Source organism: Apium graveolens, chromosome 2, assembly GCF_009905375.1.
Source record: "Apium graveolens cultivar Ventura chromosome 2, ASM990537v1, whole genome shotgun sequence".
Lineage (NCBI taxonomy): Eukaryota > Viridiplantae > Streptophyta > Magnoliopsida > Apiales > Apiaceae > Apium > Apium graveolens.
Genome location: NC_133648.1, coordinates 27,087,545 through 27,114,641, shown reverse-complemented (window position 1 = coordinate 27,114,641; position 27,097 = coordinate 27,087,545). Strand labels below are relative to the sequence as shown.

The following is a 27,097-nucleotide window of genomic DNA, read 5'->3' as shown; positions in this document are numbered from 1 at the left end:
GCTGTATCTTGAAATCATCATTGACTAGCATCTTATCAGCCTTTGCCAAGTGCTCAGCAAGTATGTTTGAAGTATGAACGAAATCAACTTTGTTCCATTCCTTGGTCCACTCCATTCCTTTAGGAATTTCACTCCAAGGTACTGGTGCATCTCCTCTAACAAACTTTTTAACAAGATCAGCTTTTGAAGGAGCTTGTGGAGGTGCATGCCCAGATGGACCAGCTGTATCAGCATCTACAGTGGCAACAGCTTCACCAGTAACTTCATCATTAGCAGCATCAGAACTTATAGAATCAGCATCATCAACTTCTTCTGATAAAAGAATAGTATGAGTGGCTATTGAGGCTTCAACATCATCCTCTAAGTGCTGATCTCCAACTAAGTTATGATCAACAGCCAAATCTTGATGCCCACCTAAAACCTGATTTTTATCATCCAGATTCAGAATAGGTGTAGTAGGAATATCTTCATTAAAATCAGCATCCAGAATTGGGGTTGTTGGTGGAGTGATTTGAGCTGGTGGAGCTTCCAAGTATAGAACCTCAGGCACAATCAGGTTGTGAATATCAATCTCAGCACTTGTGCCTGGGTCTTCAGTATGTACTGGTTCATTTACAGGAGACACAGGAGGAGTAGGCAGTCTGTCTTGAGTAGTTTCTGGTTGTGCTGAAGGAAGTAATTTAACAACAATTGATTCTGTTGGGATCAGAGATTCCTGACCCCCTTCCTTAGCTTCTTCTTCCAGAGTTTCATCATCAGAATTTAGCTTTCTAAGCCTTTTTAGGGGCCTAGAACTCCCAATTTCAACATCCTTCTGAGAAGAGACCTTCTCAGCTTCTACAACAACAGGTTCTGATATTGGAACGTATTTCTCACTGTCTGACTCATCCCTCAGAACAATCCTGCTTCTCTTCTGTTGTGTCTGAGGTACAGTCTTTGTCCTCTTAGGTTTGGAAGATAAAGGCCTCACAGGACGTGCTGATGGTGAAGATTAAGATGTCTGTGATGGTTTAAAATATGTCCTGATGGAGGGTTGAGTAGGTTGAGGTTGGGATGTTTGAGGTGTAGGTGTGGTATGTTCTGATGGTTGGTGAGGTGGCTGGGATGTGCTGGTGGGTTGAACATCAGGGTAAACAGATGTGTAGGTTTGGGGATCAACATTTACAAGAATCGTTTTTACAGACTGAGGTATCTGTAAGGGTCTAACCACTTTCTTCTTAATGTCAGCATTTAACAAATCATTAAAAGCCCTTTTTGCAAGCTTAAAAGGTGGAATTGTCTCAGTGGTAGGTTGGGGTTTATCAGCACAACAAAAATTATATATAAGCTAACAGAATCTAGCAAAGTATACTACATTCCTATCCTCTGTCATCCTATCCCCTATGAATCCTAGCACAGCACTTGCAAAATCAAAGTGAGTTTGATGAATAAGAGCATACCCGATTTGCTGACTCATAATTGGAATGACATCAAAGTTGGAGCACTTATTGGCGAATGCCTTAGTGATACAATCAAAGAAAAAGCTCCATTCCTTCCTGATATTTGCCCTTTTCAACTGTCCAAGCTTGCCCAAACTTTTCTCATAGCCCAAACTGGCCATGAGCTGCTGTAGAACAGGGTCCTCCACTGTGGAAAAAATACAGCCTTCTGGTAAGTGGAGAGCTTTACGAACTGCTCCAGGAGTAACCACATGCTCAACATTATTGACTTCAAATACGATGCTTGGAGTACCAGTAGCACTACCATCATAAAAAATCCCAGTCCGCCAAAACGTCAGAACTTGTTGGCTTGAAATAGTTTGAGGTTGGGTCAAAGCATACCCAATCTCACTATTTGCTAAAAAATCTTGCACAAAGTGCAAATCTGATGGAGCTTCAGCCTTGTTCAAGTAAAACAGGAGTTAATGAGCACACGAAACAAGTAAAAATGACAGCCATTGGAAGCTTAAAACAGGAGTTAATGAGCACACGAAACAAGTAAAAATTACTGTGCATATACGAGTACCACTAACCCAAATTATGTTAATTATTTATATCTCACCCAAACATATTCTGATTTTAAATATTACTGTTTCAGATTGAACCACAAATAAGTCAAGTAAAGAATCAAGATTTAATATCAGAACTTAGACTTATATCAGAACTTAACAGTCATCAGAACATGACTCCTTAACTCGAAAAGTGAATGCCTATTTCTGTAATTCTTCACACAAATACTGATTTCGTTTCTTCAGAACTTAATCATCAGAATTTCCATCGTAACTTGTCCTCAGAATTTATGCAACTGACACTTAACCTGTTCATCTAAAATAACATTTATCACCACAGTAATTTTCATTATTTATATGGAGTGTATGTGTGTGCAGTAAGCTAAATATTAGATAAAGATTAAAGTCTGATTCACTTCAGTACATCTTAGAAACAAGGCATAACTAAGAACTTTGCTCAAAATCTGTCATTATTCTGAAGTCTACTATAGAATGAGTTCATGCACGAGTCCACCTTAACTGTTTTGTGCTCATTTTATGCATCTTTTGAAATTCCATTTTACAGTGGCTTCTCAGTGTAAGTGAATCACGACTGCTTATCAGAATTTATGCTATTATCAGAGTATTTCTCCAGTAATCATAGAGTGTGAAAACTCACCAAGAAAATATTTATTTTGCTTTTTTAATGCATATAACTTAATACCAGCAATGCACTTGGGTCTTCCCTTCCATATTTTTACTCTAGATCTCAAAGGAGTACCTGATTTTTATTTCTTTTCTTTTCTTTTTCTTTTGATAAGTAAGGCTTATCAGCATTTAGTACATTCACCAGATTTACTAACATCAGAACTTAACAGATAAGAAGCACTATTCTAGTTTTTGACTTAGTAATAAGATACACAAAGTAAACTTAACTAAGCTCAATATCATACTTTGCTTGTGTTAAAATATTTCCACATAAACAATTACTTCAAACATGGGATTTTTAGAATATTAAAGACTACTAGTTCAGCATCTAGCACAATTATACTCATTGGATTGAATAGTCACAGAGACATGCATATCACTATCAGAGTTTAGAAATTCACATCAGACAACAATCAACACTTAAGCAAATTTCAATTTAAGCACATAATTCACAAAGATAGTAATATTTGTAAATACTGATCATAAAGTCTGATGTATCAGAACATAAACTAAGCAGATTTAGAGAAGGAACCTGAAACCATTCCAAGTTCATTTACCAATCTTGTAAAAGTAACTTTATACAGTGGTTTTGTGAAGATATCTGCTAGTTGTTGATCTGTTGGAACAAAATGCAATTCCACTGTACCTTCATCTACATGTTCCCTTATGAAGTGGTATCTAATGCTGATGTGCTTTGTCATTGAGTGTTGAACTGGATTACCTGTCATAGCAATAGCACTTTGATTATCACAGTAAATAGGAATTTTAGAAAATTCTAACCCATAATCCAGTAACTGATTCTTCATCCAAAGAATCTGTGCACAACAACTTCCTGCAATAATGTATTCTACTTCTGCAGTTGATGTGGAAATTGAATTCTGTTTCTTGCTAAACCAAGAAACTAATATGCCTCCAAGAAATTGGCAGCTTCCACTTGTGCTTTTCCTATCAATTTTGCATCCTGCAAAATCTGCATCTGAGTAACCTATTAGCTTATAGTCTGATTCTCTAGGATACCATAATCCCAGATCAGCTGTACCCTTAAGATACTTGAAAATTCTTTTCACAGCTGTTAAGTGAGGTTCTCTTGGATCTGCTTGAAATCTTGCACAAAGACAGGTAGCATACATGATATCAGGTTTAATAGCAGTTAGATAGAGTAGTGAGCCAATCATACCTCTGTAATCAGTAATATCTACTGATGTACCAGTATCCTTATCCAATTTTGTTACAGTGGCCATGAGAGTGGATGCACTTGAACAATCTTGCATTCCAAATTTCTTCAGCAAATTTCTGGTGTACATGGATTGACAAATAAAAGTGCCTTCTTCATTCTGCTTGACTTGAAGGCCCATAAAATAGCTAAGTTCCCCCATCATACTCATTTGATATCTTGACTGCATCAGTTTGACAAACTTCTTGCAAAGTCTGTCATTTGTAGAACCAAAAACGATATCATCAACATATATATGCACCAAAAGTAAGTCATTTCCATGGTTGAGATAAAACAATGTTTTGTCAATAGTCCCTCTATTAAATCCACTTTCCAGAAGAAACTGAGCTAGTGTCTCATACCATGCTCTTGGAGCTTACTTAAGGCCATAAAGTGCATTGTCTAGTCTGTAGACATGATTAGGAAATTTTGAATCTACAAAACCTGGAGGTTGTTCAACATATACTTTCTCTTCCAATTCTCCATTGAGAAAAGCACTTTTCACATCCATTTAAAAGACTGTAAACTTTTTGTGAGCAGCATAAGCCAAAAATATCCTTATGGCTTCCAATCTAGCAACTGGTGTAAATATTTCATCATAATCAAGTCCCTCCTGTTGAGAATATTCTTTTGCAACCAGCCTTGCTTTATTCCTTGTAATTATGCCATCACTATCAGTTTTGTTTCTGAACACCCACTTTGTACCAACAACAGATCTGTTCCTTGGTCTTGGTACTAGGGTCCAGACTTTTTTTCTTTCAAATTCATTTAACTCTTCCTGCATTGCTTGCACCCAATCAACATCTTGAAGAGCTTCTTCCACTTTCTTCGGTTCAGTCTGAGAGAGAAAATAGTGATAAAGACATTCATTTGATGTAGCTGTTCTAGTTTTGACACATGCATCAGGATTTTCAATAATTAAGTCAGGTGTATGTGCTTTAGTCCACTTCCTTACAGATGGAAGATTTTCTCTAGAACTGGATGCTCCCCCATGATCCATGCTGTCTTCATCAACATTTTCTGATGCTCCCCCTGAAATTATGCTCTCTGAGTTGGATCCTTCAGAATTTGAGTTTCCAGAAATATCAGTACTTGAGTTTCCAGAATTATCAGAACTTGGCCCATCAGAACTTGAAGAGCCTGTGTAGGTTTTGATGCTTCTTGAAATATGGTTGTATCTTCAGTATGCTCCCCCTGCACAGGTGCATCTCTCTTTGATGTAGTCACCACAGTTTCAATAACATCAGAGTTTAATCCATCAGAGTTTGCAGTATCAGGATTTAGACTGTCAGGATTTAGACTGTCAAGATTTACTGTCAGGATTTAGACTGTCAGGATTTACAGTATCAGAATTTAAAACTTCACACTCAAATCTCAGCTGATCATGATCATTGAAATCTTCAAGTCCTGTAATCTTCTTATCATCAAAAGAGACATTGATAGATTCCATGATAACCCTTGTTCTTAAATTATAGACTCTGAAGGCTTTTGTGGAAAGTGGATATCCAACAAAAATTCTTTCATCAGCTTTTAGATCAAATTTGGATAGCTGTTCAGGATGAGTCTTAAGAACAAAACACTTGCATCTAAATACATGAAAATACTTCAGATTTGGCTTCTTTTTCTTCACCATCTCATATGGTGTTTTTCCATGCTTGTTAATGAGTGTTGCATTCTGAGTAAAACAAGCAGTCTGCACAGCTTCAGCCCAAAAGTAGGTTGGCAACTTTTCTTCATCAAGCATAGTTCGTGCAGCTTCAATAAGAGTTCAATTCTTTCTTTCAACAACTCCATTTTGTTGTGGAGTTCCAGGAGCAGAAAATTCCTGCTTTATTCCATGGTCTTTGCAGAACTCTTCCATGATCAAATTCTTGAACTCAGTGCCATTATCACTTCTTATGATCTTCACAGAATCTTTGACCAATTTATCCAGTTGCTTGACATGATCAATCAAAATAGATGCAGTTTTACTTTTTGTGTGCAAGAAATACACCCATGTGTATCTGGTGAACTCATCCACTATGACCATAGCATATTTCTTATTTGCAATAGACATGACATTCACTGGACCAAATAGATCAACATGTAGTAGGTGATAAGGCTCAAGAATTGATGATTTAGTCTTGCTCTTGAAAGAAGATTTTCTTTGTTTTGCCTTCTAACATGAATCACAAAGGCCATCAGGAGCAAATACTGATTTTGGCAGTCCTCTCACAAGATCTTTCTTGACTAGTTCATTTATATTGTTGAAATTTAAATGAGAGAGTTTCTTGTGCCAATTCCAGCTTTCTTCAATTGATGCTCTACTTAACAGACAAATTGCAGAACCATCAGTACTTGTTGAAAGCTTGGCTTCATAAATGTTACCATGCCTGTATCCTTTCAGAACAACTTTGTCTATAGATTTGCTTACAACTTCACAGTGTTCTTCAAAGAAATCCACATGATAACCTCTGTCACAGATTTGACTAACACTCAGCAGATTTTGTTTATGTCCTGAGACCAGAGCTACTTTTTCAATGATGACATTCCCCAGATTGATATTGCCATATCCCAAGGTTTTTCCCATGTTGCCATCTCCATAAGAAACACTTGGGCCAGCTTTCTCCACAAAGTCTGATAGCAGGGCTTTATTTCCAGTCATATGTCCTGAACATCCACTGTCCAGAACTAGGATGTTTTTCCTGATGCCCTGCAATCACAAAGACCACTAGTGATTAGTTTTAAGGACCCAGACTTGCTTGGATCCTTTGGCCTTATTAAGTTTGTTAACATTTGCAGCGGATTTAGCATTAGAGTTTATGTTAACATTTTTCTTATCAACATTTACACTATCAGACTTTGTATCAGAACTTACACTAGAACGAACAATGCTAACTTTCTTTAAAGAAGGTTTTATTTGATAATAATCATAGTACAAACTATGATATTCCTTAAAAGTATAAATGGAATGCCATACACTACCACAATGAAAACAAGGATTTTGTGGCCTATATCTAACAGATTGACTCTTAACTCCTGACTTTGAAGGTAAGGAGTTTATGTTCTTATTTTTCCTGCAAAAAGAAGCCAGATGGTTAAAAATTCTACAGTTATAACATTTCTTTTTAGGAGCATTAGGAACAGGCTTATAATCATTACTTTTATTCACACCTTCCTTTCCATTCCTATTTTTCCTAGGTGGCTTTACCTTGTTTACATTTTTAACATCTTTCAGCTTATGCTTAAGCTGCTTCTTTGTCATTAAGCCTATGTTAACATCAGTTGGCTTATCCTGTTTTGGTTTGTCAGGCGTTAATTTCTCTTTTACTTCTGATTTATCAATATCAGACTTTAAAGCTACAAATTTAACAGGATTTACCTTTGGTTTTTGTTTAACAACTATAGGCTCAACCTCTACAGTTCCCTTATCATTCTTATCATCTCCATAACCTTAGCCTTCTTTCCAGTTTCCACTACTTAACAAATTCTGAATTGTTCTGTCAGAGTTAGTCCAAGTCCTGATAATCTCTTTTTCCTTTTCTAACTCAGCTTTTAGAGATTCATTTATTTTAAGTATTTCATCCCTAACATAAAAGGCATCATCGCTATCTTTCTGAGTTTGATGGAACATGACTAACTTTTTTTCTAAATAATCATTCCTCTTCTTATAAGCAAGATTTTCAGAAGTTAATCTTTCACATGTTAAAGTTTGATCTCTATAAGTAATGAACATGGTTTTAAGATATCTTCTCAACTCATTAATATCATCAGTATGAAAGGCATAAGTAGTTTGAGGTACCTTTAACTCAACAGCATCAGAACAGCTATCAGCATTTGCCATCAAGGCATAATTCACCTCACTTTCAGAATTTGAAGTGTCTGTCCAGCTTTTCTTCTTGGCGACAAGAGCCTTGCCTTTGTCACTCTTCACTTTCTTGCAATCAGGAGATATGTGGCCTTTCTCACCACAGTTGTAGCATTTGAAATTTATGTAATCTCCTCTGTCAAACTTTCCTCCTTTGCCTTCAGATTTTCTGAAATTCTTCTTATCAGAACTTGCACCTTTCCTGGAAAACTTCTTTCCTTTTCTGAATTTCCTGTATGTAATCCTTGTGATTCCTTTCACCATAAGAGCACACAGCTTCATCATCTCTTCATCAGGATCCATCTCAGGCAAGCTTTCAGTTTCAGAGTCATCATCAGTATCAAAACTTGATGATTCAGTATCAGACTTTGTGATGAGAGCTTTTCCCTTGCCTTTCCTTGAGGCAGCTGCTTTGGGGAATTCTTCCTCAGCCTTAAGAGCAACTGTCCTTGACTTTCTTCCTTTTCTCTTGTTTCTTTTTTCCATCTCAAGTTCATGAGTCTTGAGCATCCCATAAATTTCATCAAGAGTTGTTTCTTCAAGATTATAGTTGTCTCTTATAGTGGTGGCCTTCAAATCCCAACTTTCAGGAAGTGCTAACAGGAATTTAAGATTTGAATCCTCAAGTTCATATTCCTTGTCAACTAATGACAAATCATTCAAGAGTTTGAAAAATCAGTCATATAAACCAGTTAATGACTCATCAGACTTTGAGTCAAAGTGTTCATACTCTTGAGTGAGTATAGTCTTCCTGTTCTTCTTAATTGATTCGGTTCCCTGGCATCTTGTCTCCAAAGCATCCCATATCTCCATTGCAGTCGATTACCCTATTTGACATTACATTATCAATAGCACTATGCAGCAAGTGTCGTACCTTAGCATCTTTAGCAATTGATGAGATATCTTCAGCAGTATAATCACTCTTCTCCTTTGGTACAGACTTTGCTGGTTCACCTGCAACTACAACAGAGAGTTTGGTTGGCTTGTGTTGTCCTTCATTGTTTCTGTTAAGGTATTCTGGATCAGTAGCTTCCAGAAACATAGACATCCTCACCTTCCATATGAAATATTCAGATGGTTTCAGAATGGGAACTCTAATAGTCTCATATCGACTATGGATTTGAGTCTTTGGAGGTTCTTCAGTTTTGGTGGGCTTAGTTATAGTTTCTTCTTCTTCAGACATGATAGTTTTCGGATCTTAAACTATTTGTGTGTTAACAGATCTGCTCTGATACCATTTGTTAGGTCACACACACTGTAGAAGGGGGTTGAATACAGTGTTTATCACAATCAAATCGAATTAAAGAACACAAGTAACAGAAAACAAGCTTTATTAAACTCTGTTACAATATGGAACTGTTCTCTCTCAGTGATGAACAAATTATCACGAGAGCTGCTAGGGTTACAATAAATAATAACTTTGATTATGATAACACATATAGTGTAAACCCTATGTCTGTGTTTATATACTACACATTTACAAGATAATTGCTAATTGATATGAAATATAATTCTGCTTCCTAAAATATATCAACTAGTTATCTTTTCTTCCAGGTATTCTATTCTTCATAGAATTCCTTCTTCATGCATATCTCTTCTTGCGTTCGTCTTGATTTTCTTTCCTTTCAATCAACCGCCTTCCTTATCTGAAAGTCTCCTTAAGTCCTGATATTATCTTCTGATAAACATCTCCTGATAACTTAAGTTCTGACAACTTAAATTCTAACTTCAGTGTAAGTGCTGATTTCCAGTTAAGTACTGATTTGTCCTGTTTAAGTAAGATCTGAAAACTAAACACAAATCATATTAGATATGACATTATCAAATATATCTAACACCGTCCCTCAGGTAGGCTATGTAGGGAGTCATCTAGTTGTCCGGGCTGCTGATGCACAAGATCTCGGCCCGCTCTGTGCTAGGTGCCCCGAGCTCTTCAAAATATACCGAATTGCTGAGATCCGAAGTGTTCCGCACGAGCTTGGAGTTTTCTTCTCTGTTTATCTGGAGGATGGTGATATCGGGGATGGTTCCCAGGATATCTCATACCATTGCTTGATATTGTGCCAATTTGGGATCTTTCACAATATACTCTCCACTGGGTTGCTTGACTACAATCTAAGAATCGCTATAGATGATCATCTTCATAATCCTGAGAGATCTTGCTAACCTGAGCCCGGAGAAGAGTGCCTCATATTCAGCTTGATTGTTGTTTTGCTTTGAAGGAAAAGGTTATTGCTTGCTGAATGGTGAAGCCTTCCGGGCTAATTAGAATGAGGCCAACCCCGGACCTTTTGGCCGTTGATGACCCGTCCACATAGAGCTTCCAAGAGTCTGTGCCTGGGTTGGCGTCTTCCTGGGCAATCCCGCTGGGAGCAGGTGGTTGCTGCTTCGGGAAGGTGCATTCCATAACGAACTCTGCCAGGGCCTGGGCTTTTATCGCCGTCCGTGGCACAAATTTGATGTTGAACTGGCTTAACTCGATGGCCCAATTGACTAGCCTTCCGGACGCGTCCGGCTTGTGAATGATTTTTCTGAGCTGTTGATCTGTGACCACTCTGATTTCTGGGCCTTGGAAATATTGCCTTAACTTCCTGCTGGAGTGCACGAGGGCCAAGGCGAATTTTTCCAAGTTTGGGTACCGAGTCTCAGCATCTTTGAGGACTTGGCTAACATAGTAGATGGGGCTCTGGATCCCTCCTTCCTCCCGGATGAGAGCGGAAAAGACATCTTTGGGGCCAACGGAGATGTAAAGAGATAAAGGCTCTCCGGGCTTGGCTTTTGATAGCACCGGGGGGTTCATCAAATGTTGTTTAAATTCTTCAAAAGCCGTGTGGCACTCCGGAGTCCAATCTAACAATTTCTTGTTCCGGGCGCCTTTTAGTAGTTCGAAGAATGGAAGACATCTTTTCGTAAGCTTTGGGATAAACCTGCGTAGGGCCGCCAGGCATCCTACCAACTTCTGAATGTCCTTCTGAGTGCGGGGTATCTTCATTTCCATTATGGCGTTGATTTTTTCCGGGTTTGATTCGATCCCTCTTTCGCTGACTAGGAAGCCAGTCGGGGTACTTGATTTCGCAGATGATATCGGCCTTGAGCAACTTTTTTACTTCTTTGTCTATAGCCAGTTGTCGCTCCGGGGTGAAGTTTCTCCTCTTCTATTTGATCGGTATCTTCCGTGGATCTACATCCAGGATGTGCATCGCCACAGACTGGTCTATCCCGGGCATGTCTTCCGGTGTCCATGTGAACACGTCCGTGTATTCTTTTAGCAACATGATGAGTTCTTGTTGGAAGGGTGTCTCTAAACCTTTTCTAATCTTCAGCTTCCGGGTGGGGTCCCCGGGCTCCAACTCTATCTCTTCAGTCTGTGCAACAGGCTCCACTTTAGTTTTTTCCTTTACCTCCACAAATTTTTGTATCCGGGCATCAGCTTTGGTTACGCCGTATCCCGAATCCTCTATTACATTGACGTTCAACCTTGGCCTTTTGCTGAGATGTTCATGATGTTTCTTGCGGCTTTGACCTTTGGGTAAGGCCATTGCCTTCTTCCTGTTTTCATGTTCAATTTCTGCCATCACTAGAGCCTGCCCATAGCATTTTCCAGACACGTCCCGGTCCCCTTTAAGTTCACCGATGCCTCCCGGGGTAGGAAATTTTAGCTTTAGATATATTATTGAAGGGATGGCCCGGAGCTTGGCGATGGTGGGCCTCCCCAAAATCATGTTGCAGGAGGATGTAACACTTATCACGTAGAATTTCATAACATGAGAGACTTGCTGGGGTGCAGTGCCAAAGACCATGGGGAGATATATTACCCCGCGGATCGGGATCATATTATTCCTGAATCCATAGAGGGGGTTTTCGAGGCATGGGTCCATACGGAGGTCTCCCAATTTTATCCTGTCAAGTGTGTGCTCAAAAATAATGTTAGCCGAGGAGCCGTTATCAATCAAAATTCTTTTTACCTCATTGTCGGCGATGTTGAGAGTCACGACTAGAGCTTGGTTGTGCTCGGGATCCAGGCCCTCATAATCAGCGTTAGAGAAATATATGGGTTTATCTTCAAAGGGCAGACTCATCATGACATCACTGTCCATGTCTGGGCTCCGGGATGGAGAGGAGGTTCCTCCGAAAATCATGTTGACCACGTGCTTGCCGCTGTTAGAGGCCTTATCTTTGTCACTGAGTCTCCTTTGCAGGTACTGGTTCATGTTGCCTTTCTTGATCTAATCTTCAATAAACATTTTGAAAGAGAAGCAGTTTTCCATGGTATGACCATGATCCTCATGATACCCATAATGTTTATCACGCTCCCTATTTTCTGGAGGTGCTAGTAATGGCTTTGGGGGATAGTAGAAAGGTTTCCCTTTGACCTCTCTTAAGATGTCAGCCCGGGGTCGGTTGAGTGGTGTCCATTCGGGCTCTGGCTTGGGCTCTCTCTTGGGCTTGGGTTTCTTTTCAATCCTCTGGGGTCTGGAGTATTTGTCCCAGGGTGGGGTTCCCTGAGATTGCTACACATAATTGGTCTGCCTGTCTGCCTTGTGCCTCTTTTCTTTTCTTAGGAGGAGCGATATTCCGGGGACTCATCATCATCCCTTTAATGTTGAAGCAAAGAAACGACATTTGGTAAGGTCGTTGTAATCGTATATATTTGAGATCTATTCAAAGTATTTTAGATGCTCTTCGGGATCGTCCAGTCCGTCAAAAGAATCAAAATTGAAGTGTTTAAGTCTGGGTTCCCTGGGGGGACTCCAATTTCCTAGTAAAGGGTGTGGCCGCCGCCCCGACTTCCACGTCTCCCTCAACTTTTCTTTTGAGATCCCGGAGAGCCCGGGCCATCTGCTCCTGTTTAGATTCTTTCTCCTACTCGGAGTCTGAGGAGACATGAGCTCTGCATGCCTTCTTCTTTTATTTTTCCTCCTCCTCTCTGATCCTTTTTTCAATATTTGCTTTGGCCTCCTCTTTTTTCCGGCGGCGGTCCCGGAGTGCAGCTCTCTTGATTTCGTCCCAGGCATCTTCAGATGGCCTCTTGGTTTTGCCACTTCGGTCCAAGACTGAACCCCGCGATTCTACAGAATGTTCCTCCTGGTCCCCGGGATGGGTTTCAGGAGTCTTGTGATTCTTTTCCTTACATAGGTCCATAGCTGCTTGGATTTGCTCCGGGGTCATGTCCCCCCAAGGGTTTGTAGAAGTTTCTGCATACTTGTGGGCCGCTTTCTCAATAGTTAATCTCTGGTCTCCGGGATGGAGTTGAGATGAAACACAAGTTATGGGGGGCTCCTCTTCTATATCCTCCATTCGCTATCCCTGGGCGGGACAATAGTGGGCTGAATAGTTCCCGAAACCAACGTTTTACTCTTTCTTGTGGCCATTTTTTCAGAATAGAGTATGGGAAAAAGTAGCACAAGTGTAACAAGGTGTGTGACTGTATTGGAATGAAAGATATGAAAAATGAGTTGTAAAGAGAGTGAAGGTACTGTCCTTACTTGGGATAGGGTTTTCTTGATCTTTAATACTGTATAACGTAACTGGAAACAGAACCACACTGGCGGAGGTTTGCCCCCTCCTTCTAGCACCAATGATTACTCTATTTCTTCCCAGGTCTTCTCCTCTCTCACGTAAGCTCGAGCCCTGTCCACGTGGCTTATGGTGCGCGGTAACCTGCTACGTAGGGGACTCTGCAAAACAGAACCGGAGGGGCGGCTGTATCCCCGCGGCAACTTCGGTGTGAGAATAAGAATGGGGTTTCTTGAAGAAGAAGAAGAGGGAAGAAGGAGCTATTCAAAATATGTATAGTGGTGTGTGTATAGATGTTTAGCAGTCAAATATTTTTCAACCCCTAAAACCCTTTTCTTAGGGCCTTTTATAGGCCTCAAGATTTAGGGTTTAGGGGTTCGTACCTCTTCATCCTAGCCCTTGATCATTCTTGGTTGGTGAGTGATTGGACGGTTAGGATGGGCTGTGGGCCCGGATGTCCTTCTTTAACCAGTATTGCCTTAGGATCCTTACATATGGACGGCTGGGATGCAATTGTTCCATTTTGGGTAACATGAGACAGTTTTCATTTTTTTCATGTGTCACTTGGCCCCGGGCCCACCCCGGTTTGGGCCTGGGGTGTTTTCTATCTGGGCTTTTGCTTCACTTTATATGGGATTGATTATTTATGGCCTATCATTATTTCTTGTTCATGTCTGGTGCAATGTTTATCTCTCTAAATATACAAAGACAACTACTTCTCTCACAAGTATAGTCACAGGGAAAATATTCCTGATTATCTTCTATCATTGCATTATTTCACTTATATAAAAATTTCCCAACATTGATTCCGTACGTATCCATGAAAATTATTCCTAGAATACTATTACAACAATGAATGGAGGTTACCGGAAGTAGCTAATGCAAGAATGAGTGAGCAGTAGAAGTAGAAGCAAGGAATAATTTAATAAAAGGATTGTTTGTCTTGGTGTTTACTTAATTATCATATTTGTAGCCTTTGTTAAAACTTGCTCCCTCTGCTTTGTAGCTTGTATTGGCATGAATCAATGTAATATGTGTATGCCAGGGCTTATTTCCATTTGTAAATATAAAATATTAGTTAAATATTTTGTGTACATAAATAATAATCCGGTAATAAAAGAAATCATTAGAACAGAAACATATTCTACCGATCGTATTTAATTAAATACAACTGCGAGCGGTCAAATTTAGCTACATATGATCGGTTTTGGGACCAGTATACATATGGGAGTGATTTTTAGTAAGTTATTTGAATTTAACACTAAACTCAAGCGATCTATTCGGTTGTATTTTTTTGCTGAAAATTCCTAAATCCCGCCGAAAATTTCAAAAAATTTGGAAATCCTATATACCAAATTCTACCGTAATCGGTTGTTTGTATAAAATTAAATAGATTCTAACTTTAATCTATTTTATATAAATTTTTAATTTAAAATTATTTAATTTTCAAAAATTTGTTTAAGAATTTTTGATTTTATTTATAATATTATTTAATGAAGAATTGGTCACCGGAATAAGGCCAGGTTTCCCGCCAAAACTCCGACCTTTTTTAAAAATTTTCGACATGCTCATGTTGTCCTAAAACAATTCCAAACATCATGTAATGTGTCTCATATTATTTATATCCAATTGTTCACTAATAATACCATAACAATCGAGTCTAAACAACAATAAATCGACGATCCTATCAAAACTCGAATAAAAATCCGGGGAGAATTTTTTTTGGAAATCATAGACTTTCCAAGAAAAATTTATAAAAAATATATGGAGTATAACATCACCAAATATGTGCATATATAAAAACTACATAGGAAAATGACTAATCTAATCATAATTTCCACGAGTCGAAAATTTTCCGGCAAACAAGGTATTACAATAAAATTCGTAAAAATCATGTATACTAGCCTATATACATCCCATCTTCACATTTGCATACACGTAAATTTCAAAACTAATTTAATCACCCGTAACTAAAAAATTGAAAAATCAAATTTAATTACATACATGTGTGTAAATATATTTAATTCAAAATTTCTAATTGATTAACTACATACTATTTAAACTCATATTTTCGAATAGTGAAATGATATGTATGAATATAGTAGATTTATAATATGATTGATCTATTTTTTAGATGTAGCTTCCCATTGGTTAAGATTGAATAGAAAATTTGTGATCGGTTAACTCAATGATATGGTTAACTCAGCTATTATAAAGAAGGATAACCCCTAGATTACATATGTAAACAAAGTAAAGTTCTATATGGAGACTTCTTATTATCGGAAATCTTGGAGACCACCTATATTATACAATCAAAATATTATAAAATATATTATTTTGTGAAGTATGTTCTACGAATATCACTAATTCATTAAAATTATTGAAGATCCTTTAAGTAAGTCAATTTTTTTGGCAAGGCTAAATTCGACCGTACAAATATACCGGTCGAATTTAGTAAGTCAAATTCAATCAAAATCGGTTGAATTCAAGAATGCCAAATAAATTTATTGAATTGAAAATACCCTCTATTTTTTGGCAAAGCTAAATTCGACAGGACAAATATACTAGTTGAATATATTAAGTCAAATTCAATCGTACAAAAAAATTGGTTGAAGACCGCTGGAGGTTGTATTTAGCCGTCTCCAGTCAAATATTCAGGTTGATCGTAAATTCAACCGAATTCGATCGAATTTAGACCGTTTGAATTTATTCGGTTATATTTAGCCTTGTTTTCTTGTAGTGGACCATATAATCGAAGACCATGCATTAAACGTATGGATTATATAATCTATGAATTTTATATCGGTAGATTTAGTTATGACCTTACTTAAAATACAATATGAACATGTAAGATTATCCAATTCAGATGGTCAAATGTAAACAAAATACCAAAACTGATGTTCTTAGCAATAAATAGATTTAGAATTCACTATAAGTTCAACTAAATCAAAGGCTGTATAAGACCATATATTTGAAAATTGGGGGCTATGAAAAAATAATGATTATATAATTTATGGCTTTCATATTAGTTGTTTTAATCTTAACCTTGTAAACAAATAAAATGTGGACATGTAAGATCATCCAACTCAATTGACCTATTTCAACAAAATATCAAATTTGATGTTTTGAGCAACTATTAAATCTAAAATACACTATAAGTAAATTGAATGGGGATATATTCGTAAATCATTGACAATATAAGAGTATATATTCGAAAACTAGCGGTGAGGCAAATCTATGGATTATTTAATATACGAATTTCTTATTATTTGTTTTAATCTTGACCTTACAAACAAATAAAAAATGAACGAACAAGATCTTTCAGTTTTTTTGGTAAGCTATATAAAAATAGGGACGATGCACAAATGTTATATATAACACAGTTGCAGGGAGAATTTCATACAAAAGTATTTTGGAGGTTATTGGCCGGAATAAGATCAAGGGTGATATTTGAAGGCGGAGGGAGGTTGTGTATGGTGGTGGCTGAACATGTATGATGAGTTCTCAAGATAGAATAGGGTTTTCTTTATTCTTCGTCAAGTGTCGACTCATATCTCATACAAGTGCCTACTTACCCTATTTATAGGGACCAAGTCTCAGGTAGTTCTTGGGGAACAAGTCACCTAGGCCAGAGTTAGGGTTTTTCGATCCGTGCTGCCCAAGCTCATTTCTAAATCAAGCCTTCATCCAATTTAGTCACGTAAATATTGACGGGCCCCACACGCTTCCTAAATCTTGCGGCATCTCCGTATTTCTTTCCGTGATCGTAGGATTGTCCCGTGTCGGCCCCGAATTTTATGAACAACTAAATCATCTATGAGTCATTTTCTATATTTCATGTATGGGGACCTGTTTAAGGCACATGCCCAAAAGTGGGCATAACAACAACCCCCCAAAATTCCTGGTTGCATTTTTGAGGCTATGAATTTTTCAATATTCGCTTAACTATTCCTACGAGTATGAGTCCATGAGGCCGTATATATATTTGGCCGTCTCGCACTCCTTCAATAGTTGTGTCTTTTGGGTGGCTGACAGCTGTAAGATAGCTGGCATGGGGATCTGTGTCATCCATCAGTAATCAAACTCTTGCCATTTTGCCAAAGGATCTACCACGACCAAAACTATCATCACCACCAGGACTGTTTACCGACTGCGCTACTCTCCGGTGACAGATTCTTCAGGATTTTCATTTGAATCATCTACATGTATCCTTTTGATCCATAAGTATACATATTCATTGTAATTTATTCATACGAATTATGCGAGCACACACCACATGTTCGATGCGAGCCCGCTTCAATATACACACATTCATAAATCGCAATGTGAGCCCCCGGGCTCGCGTAGACTCTTAGGTATGACCCCATTGTTGATGCGAGGACACTATCTAGCTCATTTTTATTTTCATTTTATCGGGCCACACACTATCACTAGCTCTTTTACATTCCGGGACGAAATCCTTGTTATAGGGGAAAACTATAATAACTCGAATTTTTGAGACCTTGTAAAACGTTTAATGAATAGTAACCCTGACAGACGGGAAAAACTTTTGAGCCCACACTATGTAGTGCATGAGAAAATGAGTTTCGGAGTTGATATTACGACTATACGTACCAAATGAGTGTATGTAAACGCTATTAGTTTTCAAAGAAAACGAACTTTGAAAAACGACCGTATTTACGACTTATCGAGGATTACGAGAATCATAATATAATTACGAGATTAAAATCCTATGGATTTATATTCAAGTAGGATAAATAAAAATATAAGGAATAAATACGAAAGGAATTACATCGCGAACCATTTACGAGTAAGTATTACGGAGAACGTTTAAGTAACCGAGCAAATGCGTAAACGATTAAATAAACGTAACGCACTAACTAAACCATGGTAAGGAAGTAACCATGGTTACTTTATCAAATAGTGAGCTAACCATAGGATGACCAAGCTAGCTAGCAAAATAGTGTGCTAAGGAAGCTAACCTTGTAGTTAGCTTGTAAGCTAGCAAGCTACAAAGATATGTCCATGGATTTGGCAACAAGGAATAAACCTAGAATGCTATACTAGGAAGAATAAAATCAAGTTGCAAGATATCAACTCACCTTCCAAGAAGCAACCTATCCAAAGCATCCAAGAGAAGCAACCAAGGTAGTATAAATACCCCTCACAAGCTTCCATTCGGCCCTAATGCAAAAAGGGAGGAATTCAAATTCCAAACTCCAAGTTCAAGCTCTTGTAAAATTACCAAATTAATTCCCAAGCCTCCTAGAAACTAATATAAGGTAAGAAAATTCTTTCATCTCTTTTTATCAAGGTTTGATGGGTGGAATAAATTCAAGAAACTCACTAGTGAATAGTGTGAATAGTAACCTCTCTTTGGTTTCTTGATTTCAATGGTGGTTTTAGGTTCTAAAAATCATACCAAGCACTTCCAAGCCTCCACCATCCTCAAGAACATATCTCAATCTTTTAAGAAAGGTAAAAATCTTTGGCCCAACTTTATTTAAGGTTCATTTTTAGGATCCATTTAGTATGTGGTAGTAAACCTAGCTTACTAAGTAGTATTGATGAAATCTTGGTGTTTAAGTTAAGTAGATTAAAGTTGGTTGTTGTTGCCTCAAGAAGATGATGTTATTGAGAGGAGTTTGTGTGTTGATGATGATTTTTGGTGGTTGTGTTAAGAGTTAGGGCGTAAACGAAACCCCGATCGTAAACGAAACTTCGTTAAAACCAACAAATCATAACTTTAAGTTTCTGCATAAAGTCCCGAAGTTGTAAACTGTAGATTCTTGAAAATTAACCTTTGTTTAGGATAGACAATGTTATAAAGATCGTTTAGGCACTTGAATCACTTGATTCCGATTTACGATCAAAAGTTATGGCCGTTTTAGTAAAAGTGATTTACGCGACAAAAACTGCTACGAATTACAAATTTAGAAAATATAAAAGACAGACTTAAAAGTGTTCATAAATCATGAAATTTTTACAGAGAGTAAAATATTGAGTTTTCTAACTGTCATAAAAATTTCAAGTAAAAATAATGATTTCTCAATTTCATAAAAATGTCGGAGCCGAGACCGCGCGAGTAGGAACCGTAAGAATCCTTAAGTAGAGCCGACGACGATAATGAGAATGAACCCAAGATACTTAGGAAAATGAAGTGACCATAATGTGAATATGACTTAAAGGAATGTTAAGGGTAGTATGAGTTGAGAGGGTGTATAATAAGTAGCGCATGAGTGCGAGTTGCCGTAAATTAGAACGGAACCTAACAAAATGAAATGTGTTTATGGTTATAGATTTCCGAGTGAAACCTAGAGCATCCTCCACCTCGAGATACCCAGGCAAGTTTACAAACCCAACTCTATTTTTTCTGTTGTGTTGTGAAAGGATTATTTTACTAGCATCGCATAAATACCATGTTTGCCATGATATATAGTTGTTGAATTTTCGCATAATGTAGCGATGTTGTACGATAAGTATATATCGTGAAATGTTATTTCGCTTTAAGGCGTGACATATTATATAAGACCGAGAGTCGGTCGGGATTTAAGATAAAACCCGGGAATCATTCTGGAGATATTATGGGACAGTTATAAGTCCATAGTAGTATGTTTTAAAAGGGACTCATCGTCCACTTACGAAACATTAAAACACCTCAAACTTTTATTAAAACGATTTCCCAATGATCGTATTCCCTCAACTATATTTTATTGTTCGAATAATAAATGTTATATACTTGTTCCTTTATTATGGGAGTAGTATACTCCAACGTTGATTTATTTCAAACCCGATTAATCTTTATAGATTATTAATTATGTAGACACAAACTAGTTGAGGAATAAAAAGGTGTGTATCACCAAGGAAAACTATTTTCGAATAAAACATAAATATCATATATGATGTTATCATACAGTCATTTTCATACTGTACATTATTATGCTGAGTATTATAGCTCACACTTGTTTTCTTAAATTGACACAACACAACAGTGAATCAAGATGCCTGCCATGAGAACCACAGCCAGGAAACGGGTAGGAAATGGCTAGCTGTTCCGTAGATTATTTGGTGCTGTACCACATGTAGTCAGAATAAGCTTGATTAGTTTTCAGTTGTTTATAGTTTGACTTATTATAAGTATGACTTATGTAAGGTAAGAAACAAGAAACGTATATTTGGCCGGCGGACTAGCCTTACCTAAAGGTCACTCCCCGGTAAGATTAATTACTTTTGGGTTGTAATAAATATCACTTGATGGTTAACAATTACTCTAGTTATGATGGTTCATTTCCAAGACAATAACCTGTAAGTGTGTGTGTGATAAGTGTGGGGTCGTGAAGTGTGAGTATTTTTATATTATAGTGTGAGTTGTGTCAGTTTAGATGGCGTGGCTTCCGAGACTCCTGACCCCGGGTTTTTTGGGCACCACAGAAATGGTATCAGAGCCTTAGGTTATCAAATCTTGGAAACGATAGGATATAAAATACGTAGACATAAGAATAATAAAATAATCAATTAGAGCTCAAGTCGAGTTCATCGTCGGGCTATACGGGTAGTCTTGACCATTTTACCCTCAAGGGAATTCCAACTCTAAGTTAGTAACACCTTGCCTATTGTGTCATGTACCAGTGGAGCCTAGGAGGGAGGTTGATCATGTTGATGATGTCATGATTCCTGAGCGTGACCCTATTCCCGATCCAGAGAGCCCACCCATTGATGATTCAGAGGATGACCCTACTGAGGATGCCCACCCATTGGAATCTCATTTTATATAGTAATACTTTTACAATGGTTTCCTTGAAACACCATTGTGTAAAGATAAACTAAGACGATGCTTTTTTTTTTAAATTATAAAACCATTGTGTAAGCATATCAGCTTTTTTTAATCTAACGGCTAATATCTAATCTCATTTCAATCAAGATCTGTCATTTCGACACTTCAGCAATCCGAGTAAAATGTTTATAACCTATCATGGGGTGCCACCTCATCAGGTGTTGCCCATTATAATTATAAAATAACTATTTCAGACAACTGTTTTATTCCATTGTATGAAGGTTTCTAAGACAACCTTTCTAAAAATTGTTGTGTGAATTACACAACATATTATCTAAAAGCTTGCTTGAGACCAACTATGACAACATTTTTGTTTTAACATAAAACCATTGTATAAGATTATCAGCTATTTTTCGATCTAACGGCCGATATCAAATCTCATTTCAATGAAGGGCACTCATTTCGCCACCTCAGCAATCCTTGTGAATGATTTACCACCTATCACGTGTTGCCACCTCAATACGTAGTACCCATTGAAATTCCTCAGACAACTATTTTCATTCGGTTGTTTGATGGTTTAAAGGACAACCTTTCTAAAAAACCGTTGTCTGAATTACACAATGTAATGTCAAAACCGTTGTCTTATATCCCTATATGTTAACATAGTAACAACAGTTTGTAATCGTTGTGTTAAAGATCTGTAACAACACTATATTTAAAACACCGTTATCTAACTCGATGAGAGGATACAACTTGTACAACAGTTTAAAAAAGATGGATACCCGTTGTTTGTTCTAGAGCTCACACAACTATTTTTTCTGCAAAATCAATTCACTGTTGTATGATTTTTTAGGATGACGGTTTTTTTAACCGTTGTCTGTCAACCGTTGTCTGATTGCAAATTTTTTGTAGTGATATGTCACTTCTCTACAGAACAAAAGGAGACCTCGACAACCTATCTCATAACTCATAATACAGACAAGGTCAAGATTCAAGATTATTAGTCAATAAACAATTCATTCACTGAATTGGAAAGACTACAAAAGCAGCTTGAAAAATACAAGATCAAGGGCCAAGATTCACTGGACAAAGAATGGTCACAGACCTACAAGATTCTGAACAAATTTACTAACACCGGAAAAGGGAATAGATAAGATAGCTTTAGAAACTGTTTTAGTATATTTTAGTGCAAGTTTTGTAGTCCTGTGTTGTTGGTCTATAAAATATGCACGGGTCCTTAGTTTAAAAAAAGAGAATAGATCAAGAAAATCTTCATCGGACCCTTCTCCGACTTTGTAACTTCTCAAAAATCGCTTTCTCTTTCTTCTCGTGGGCAAAAACTTAGTCTGATTGCTTTGTGGATGCTATGGCTTATACCATTATAATTGATAGTTTGGGTAAAGTTAGCCAATCTCATGTCTTATGGCAATTGGTTGTGGAAATGGATCAATTATGGGTAAAGCCCGATAATTCGACATTTTGGGTTTTGATTAGGAGGTTGATTGCTGGAGGGTTTACTAGACAGGCTATTAGAGCTTTTGAGAATATGGGGTGTTTTGTTGAGGACAATGTAGGTTATTTTGATTTTGTTCTTTTGCTCGATATGCTTTATAAAGAAGGGTATGTGAAAGTGGCGACTGAGGTTTTTAATAAGAAGAAGTTTGAGTTTGAGGTTAATAAGAAAGTGTACACTATTTTGATTGATGGTTGGTGGAAGATTAATAATGGAAGATGGCGGAGAGGTTTTTTAGGGAGATGGTCTAGGTTGGGATTGAGCCGAATGTTGTGACGTATAATATGGTTTTAAATGGCTTGTGTAGGAGGAGGAGTTTGCATCCTGAGGTGAGGTTTGAGAGGATGGTGCAAGATGCAAAGAGAGTGTTTGATAAAATGCGTGAGAGAGGAGTTGAGCCCGATGTCACTAGTTATTCGATTTTGCTTCATGTGTATAGTAGGGCGCATAAGCCGGATTTGTCATTGGATATGTTGAAGATGATGAAGAATAAGGGGATTTGTCCTAGTGTGGCGAGTTATACTAGTGTTGTGAAATGTCTTTGTTCGTGTATGAGGGTTAAGGATACGGAATAATTCGTTAAGGAGATAGGGCATAATGGAGTAACCCCATCGGCTGTGACTTATAATTGTTTTTTAAGGAGTATAGGGGGAGGAAAGATGTGGATAGTGCTTTGGATTTGTATAGGAAAATGAAGGGGATTTTTTAAGTTTTCCTAGTATGCATACTTATAATATATTATTTGGAATGTTCGTGAAGTTGAATAGGATGGAAATAGTAAATGAGATTTGGGATGATATGAAAGTAAGTGGGGTAGGACCGGATTGTTGGGCTTGCTGAGCAGGCCTAACTCCATATTAGTATGATATTGTCCGCTCTGGGCCGAGCCTGCACGGATTTCTTTTTGGGCACCTCCCAAAAGGCCTCACACTAATTGGAGTTGTCTGGCTGCTTATATTCTAGCAAACTTCCCCTCCCACAAACGATGTGGGACAACTCCTAACAATCTCCCCCTTCACACATCGGGCCCGACACCTGTCGATTCTGCCTCCTTCAGTGTGACCAGGCTCCCCCTCGACCCATACTGAAATTCCATCTGGCTATCTGCTCCCCCTAGGCCCAAATTGGAAGATCCACCTGCCTTTTACTTGAGCCCATTCTGGGGCAAGCCCATCTGCCTCTTCCTAGGTCCATTCTGGAGCCCACGTGAGATTGTTATAGACCGTTTTATAACCTGAAGCTCTGATACCACTTGTTGGGTTTGCTGAGCAGGCCTAACTCCATATTAGTATGATATTGTCCGCTCTGGGCCGAACCCGCACGGATTTCTTTTTGGGCACCTCCCAAAAGGCCTCACACTAATTGTAGTTGTCTGGCTGCTTATATTCTAGCAAACTGCCCCTCCCACAAATGATGTGGGACAACTCCTAACACAGATTTAGATTCCTATAAGTTGTTGATGCATGCATTATGTCAGAAAGAAAAGTGGAAATAAGCATGCTAATATTTATAGAGATGATAGAGAAGGGCATTCTCCCACAGAAGGTTACATTTGAGATGCTTTACAAAGGATTAATACAATTCGATATGTTGAGAAGGTGGAGAAGACAAATTAGTAGTTCGCATTATTGTATAGGAGATATGTACTAAGTGGAATGTCAATATTCTACTCATTTGTATATTTGGGTGCAATTCTAGCAGCTCACTTCAATAGAGTGCTAATGCAACTTTTGTGTTCATTCTTTATATATAGTCATCATATGAGATTTATGTTTGAAATAATAGAGTACCACTACATCTGCAAATATATATTTCAAAGTAGAAATAATTAAACTCTTGTTAACAAATATCAACAGATTGAGCAATTCGAACTGTGAGCCATCTGCGCATCGTAGTAACTTTAATATGGTACCCTGCTGTGTACGTCCTTCCTAAGTGTAATTGATATTTTTGTTGCTTGAACCTACATCCTACCTCGAATCTACTGTTGTTTTTTCACGCAGCATGTCCCAAACATATCTTATTCTTAGATGCTCAATGAAACCAAACAAAACCTATACCTGGACTTGAGTATGGGAATTGGATGCAAGTACAGATCAAGTATCCAATTCAATGTTTGGTAAATGTGTTAGAAAATGGAAAGTTTGAGGCATGTTTTAGACAAGTTCTTGATGTAATTTTTTAAAACTAATTGTTGGAGGTTGTTCCTTGGAATGAGGACTTAAACTTTCAAATGTTGATCTAAGTCATTTTATTAGTGTAATCCATATAGAAATTAGGGTGAAGTAAGTAGCTTAAAATGGGTTTGTGGGTTTTGTCCCACATTGATTAAATAAAGAAGGTTGTAGTGCTATATAGTACCATGTGCAAGAGTAGTATACCAACTACTAGGGAATGTGGGTATGCATGGTGTGTTGTGTATATGTTGTGTACTTGATGATTTCATGAAAAAAATACCTTGGTAGATTTTACTTAGTAAAAATGTAGCACTCGACGGATAAGGAATATAGTCCCGACGGATAACTCATTTTAGTCCCGACGGATGATGACTTATTATCCATCGAGTGAGTAGCTTGTGTAACAATAAGTCTGTAGCACATTTCTGCATACATATTGTTTAGAATCTGTAGTAGTATTTAAGTCATGTTGACTTTAACTAGATATGCAAAATAGGTTGATTAATTGTACATAGATGATGTCTTGTAATTCTGCATAAATGAAATGGAGTCAAGTGCCTGATTGCTATCCGGCGGATAAACAACAATGAATTCGACGGATGATCAACAACCCGACGGATGATCAATAACTCGACGGATGGTCATAAACCCGACGGATAAAGAATTCAAATATCTATTGACAGTGATAACATAGTCACATGCGTCGAGTGTATGCAAATGGAATGTGGTAGCCTATTCAACTGGGGTTTCGAGAACAAAGAAGCATTGCCATTTCCATGCTATTATGAAGATATTCAAAGATGCTGGAATAAAGTAATGAAGTAGCATTGTATTAGACTTGATAGTTTTTGTTTTATTATCCTGTCTTATTACTTTGTAATCTTGGTGATATATAAACCAAGAAGCAGCAATAGAATAAAAACCAAGAAACCAAGCAACCAAGAGAGAAACATTTGTAAGTTGTATTCTTAGCATTTCTCTCGTTCTTAGTTGTTATCATTTTGTAAGCAGCTGTGAGCTTTTTGCACACAGAGTTCTCTCGATATATATTATATATCTCTGGTGGAATCATTCAAATCCACCAGAAAGTTTTTAAAGACTCTTGTTTTTAATTACTTGTGTTTTGATTCATTTCAAGTAACTATTCCGTATTCTGCTAATCAATTCACACTTATATATATATTTGAGTTAAAACATTTTTATTAAAGAAGAAGTTTCAAGAATTCCATTCAACCCCCTTCTGTAATTCTTGTTACATTGTAAAGGGACTAACAATTGGTATCAGAGCAAGCTCTTGAAGAACAAAGAGTTTAAAGATCAAAATAACATAGCAAGATGAACAAGAATGATGTTGGAGTCAAGATTCCTTTTCTGGATAAAGATAATTACCATCATTGGAAGGTCAAGATGCATCTTCATTTTCTTTCTCAAGATGAGGCCTATGTGGACTACATAGAAAGTGGCCCTCATGTTCCAATGAGAGCTGCAACTAGAAATGAGCCATCTGTCCCCAAGCCATGGCATGAATGGTCTGATCCTAATATTGAAAAAGTCAGGAAGGATAAGAAGGCCATGAATATCCTGTTTAATGGAGTTGATGGTGATATGTTTGACAACATTATCAACTCACTACAAGAAAAAAGTCCATAGACATTGCTTTTTGACCGATGTCTATGATGTTTCACAACCGATGTTGATGTCGGTGATGTCTATTCTAGACATCGGTGGATAACCGATGTCTATACTCGATTAGACATCGATTTTAGTTAAAAAAAAGATGTCTATATGTTGATTATTTACATAAAATGCTATAAATAAATTATTTAATAACTAAATTACACCTAATTAAACATGTTAAACACATCATGAGCTATGGTTTTGTCATAAAAACATCGATTTTAGTGAAAAATACTGATGTCTATGTGATGATTTTTTCAAAAAATGCTATAACAAAATTATTTAATAACTAAATTACACCTATTAAAACATATTAAACATATATTGAGCTATGTTTTTTGTCACAAAAACATCGATAATTTTGACAGAGGTGATGTAAAATGGCATATTAAACATCTGTTTCTTTAATGAAAGGTGATGTCTAATTTAGCGTATAGACATCAATTTTTTCTAGAATGAAGTGATGTCTATGTATCATTTAGACTCGAACATGTTAGTCTTTCACATCAGTTATTTGTCTTAAACTGACGTACTTTATGTTTTTTGACATCAGTTTTGTTTACGATAAAACTGATGTCTATGTATCATTTAGACTCGAACATGTTAGTCTTTCACATCAGTTATTTGTCTGAAACTGATGTACATTGCGTTTTTTGACATCAGTTTTGTTTGGTTAAAAGTGATGTTTATAACGTCACTTGACAT

At 37.4% G+C, this 27,097-nt stretch overlaps 1 pseudogene; it reads left to right on the top strand.

Annotated features, from left to right (window-relative positions):
* The first annotated feature begins 13,122 nt into the window (after positions 1-13,122).
* Positions 13,123-24,188, top strand: LOC141687163 (pentatricopeptide repeat-containing protein At2g13420, mitochondrial-like; annotated as a pseudogene).
* The last annotated feature ends 2,909 nt before the right edge of the window (positions 24,189-27,097 follow it).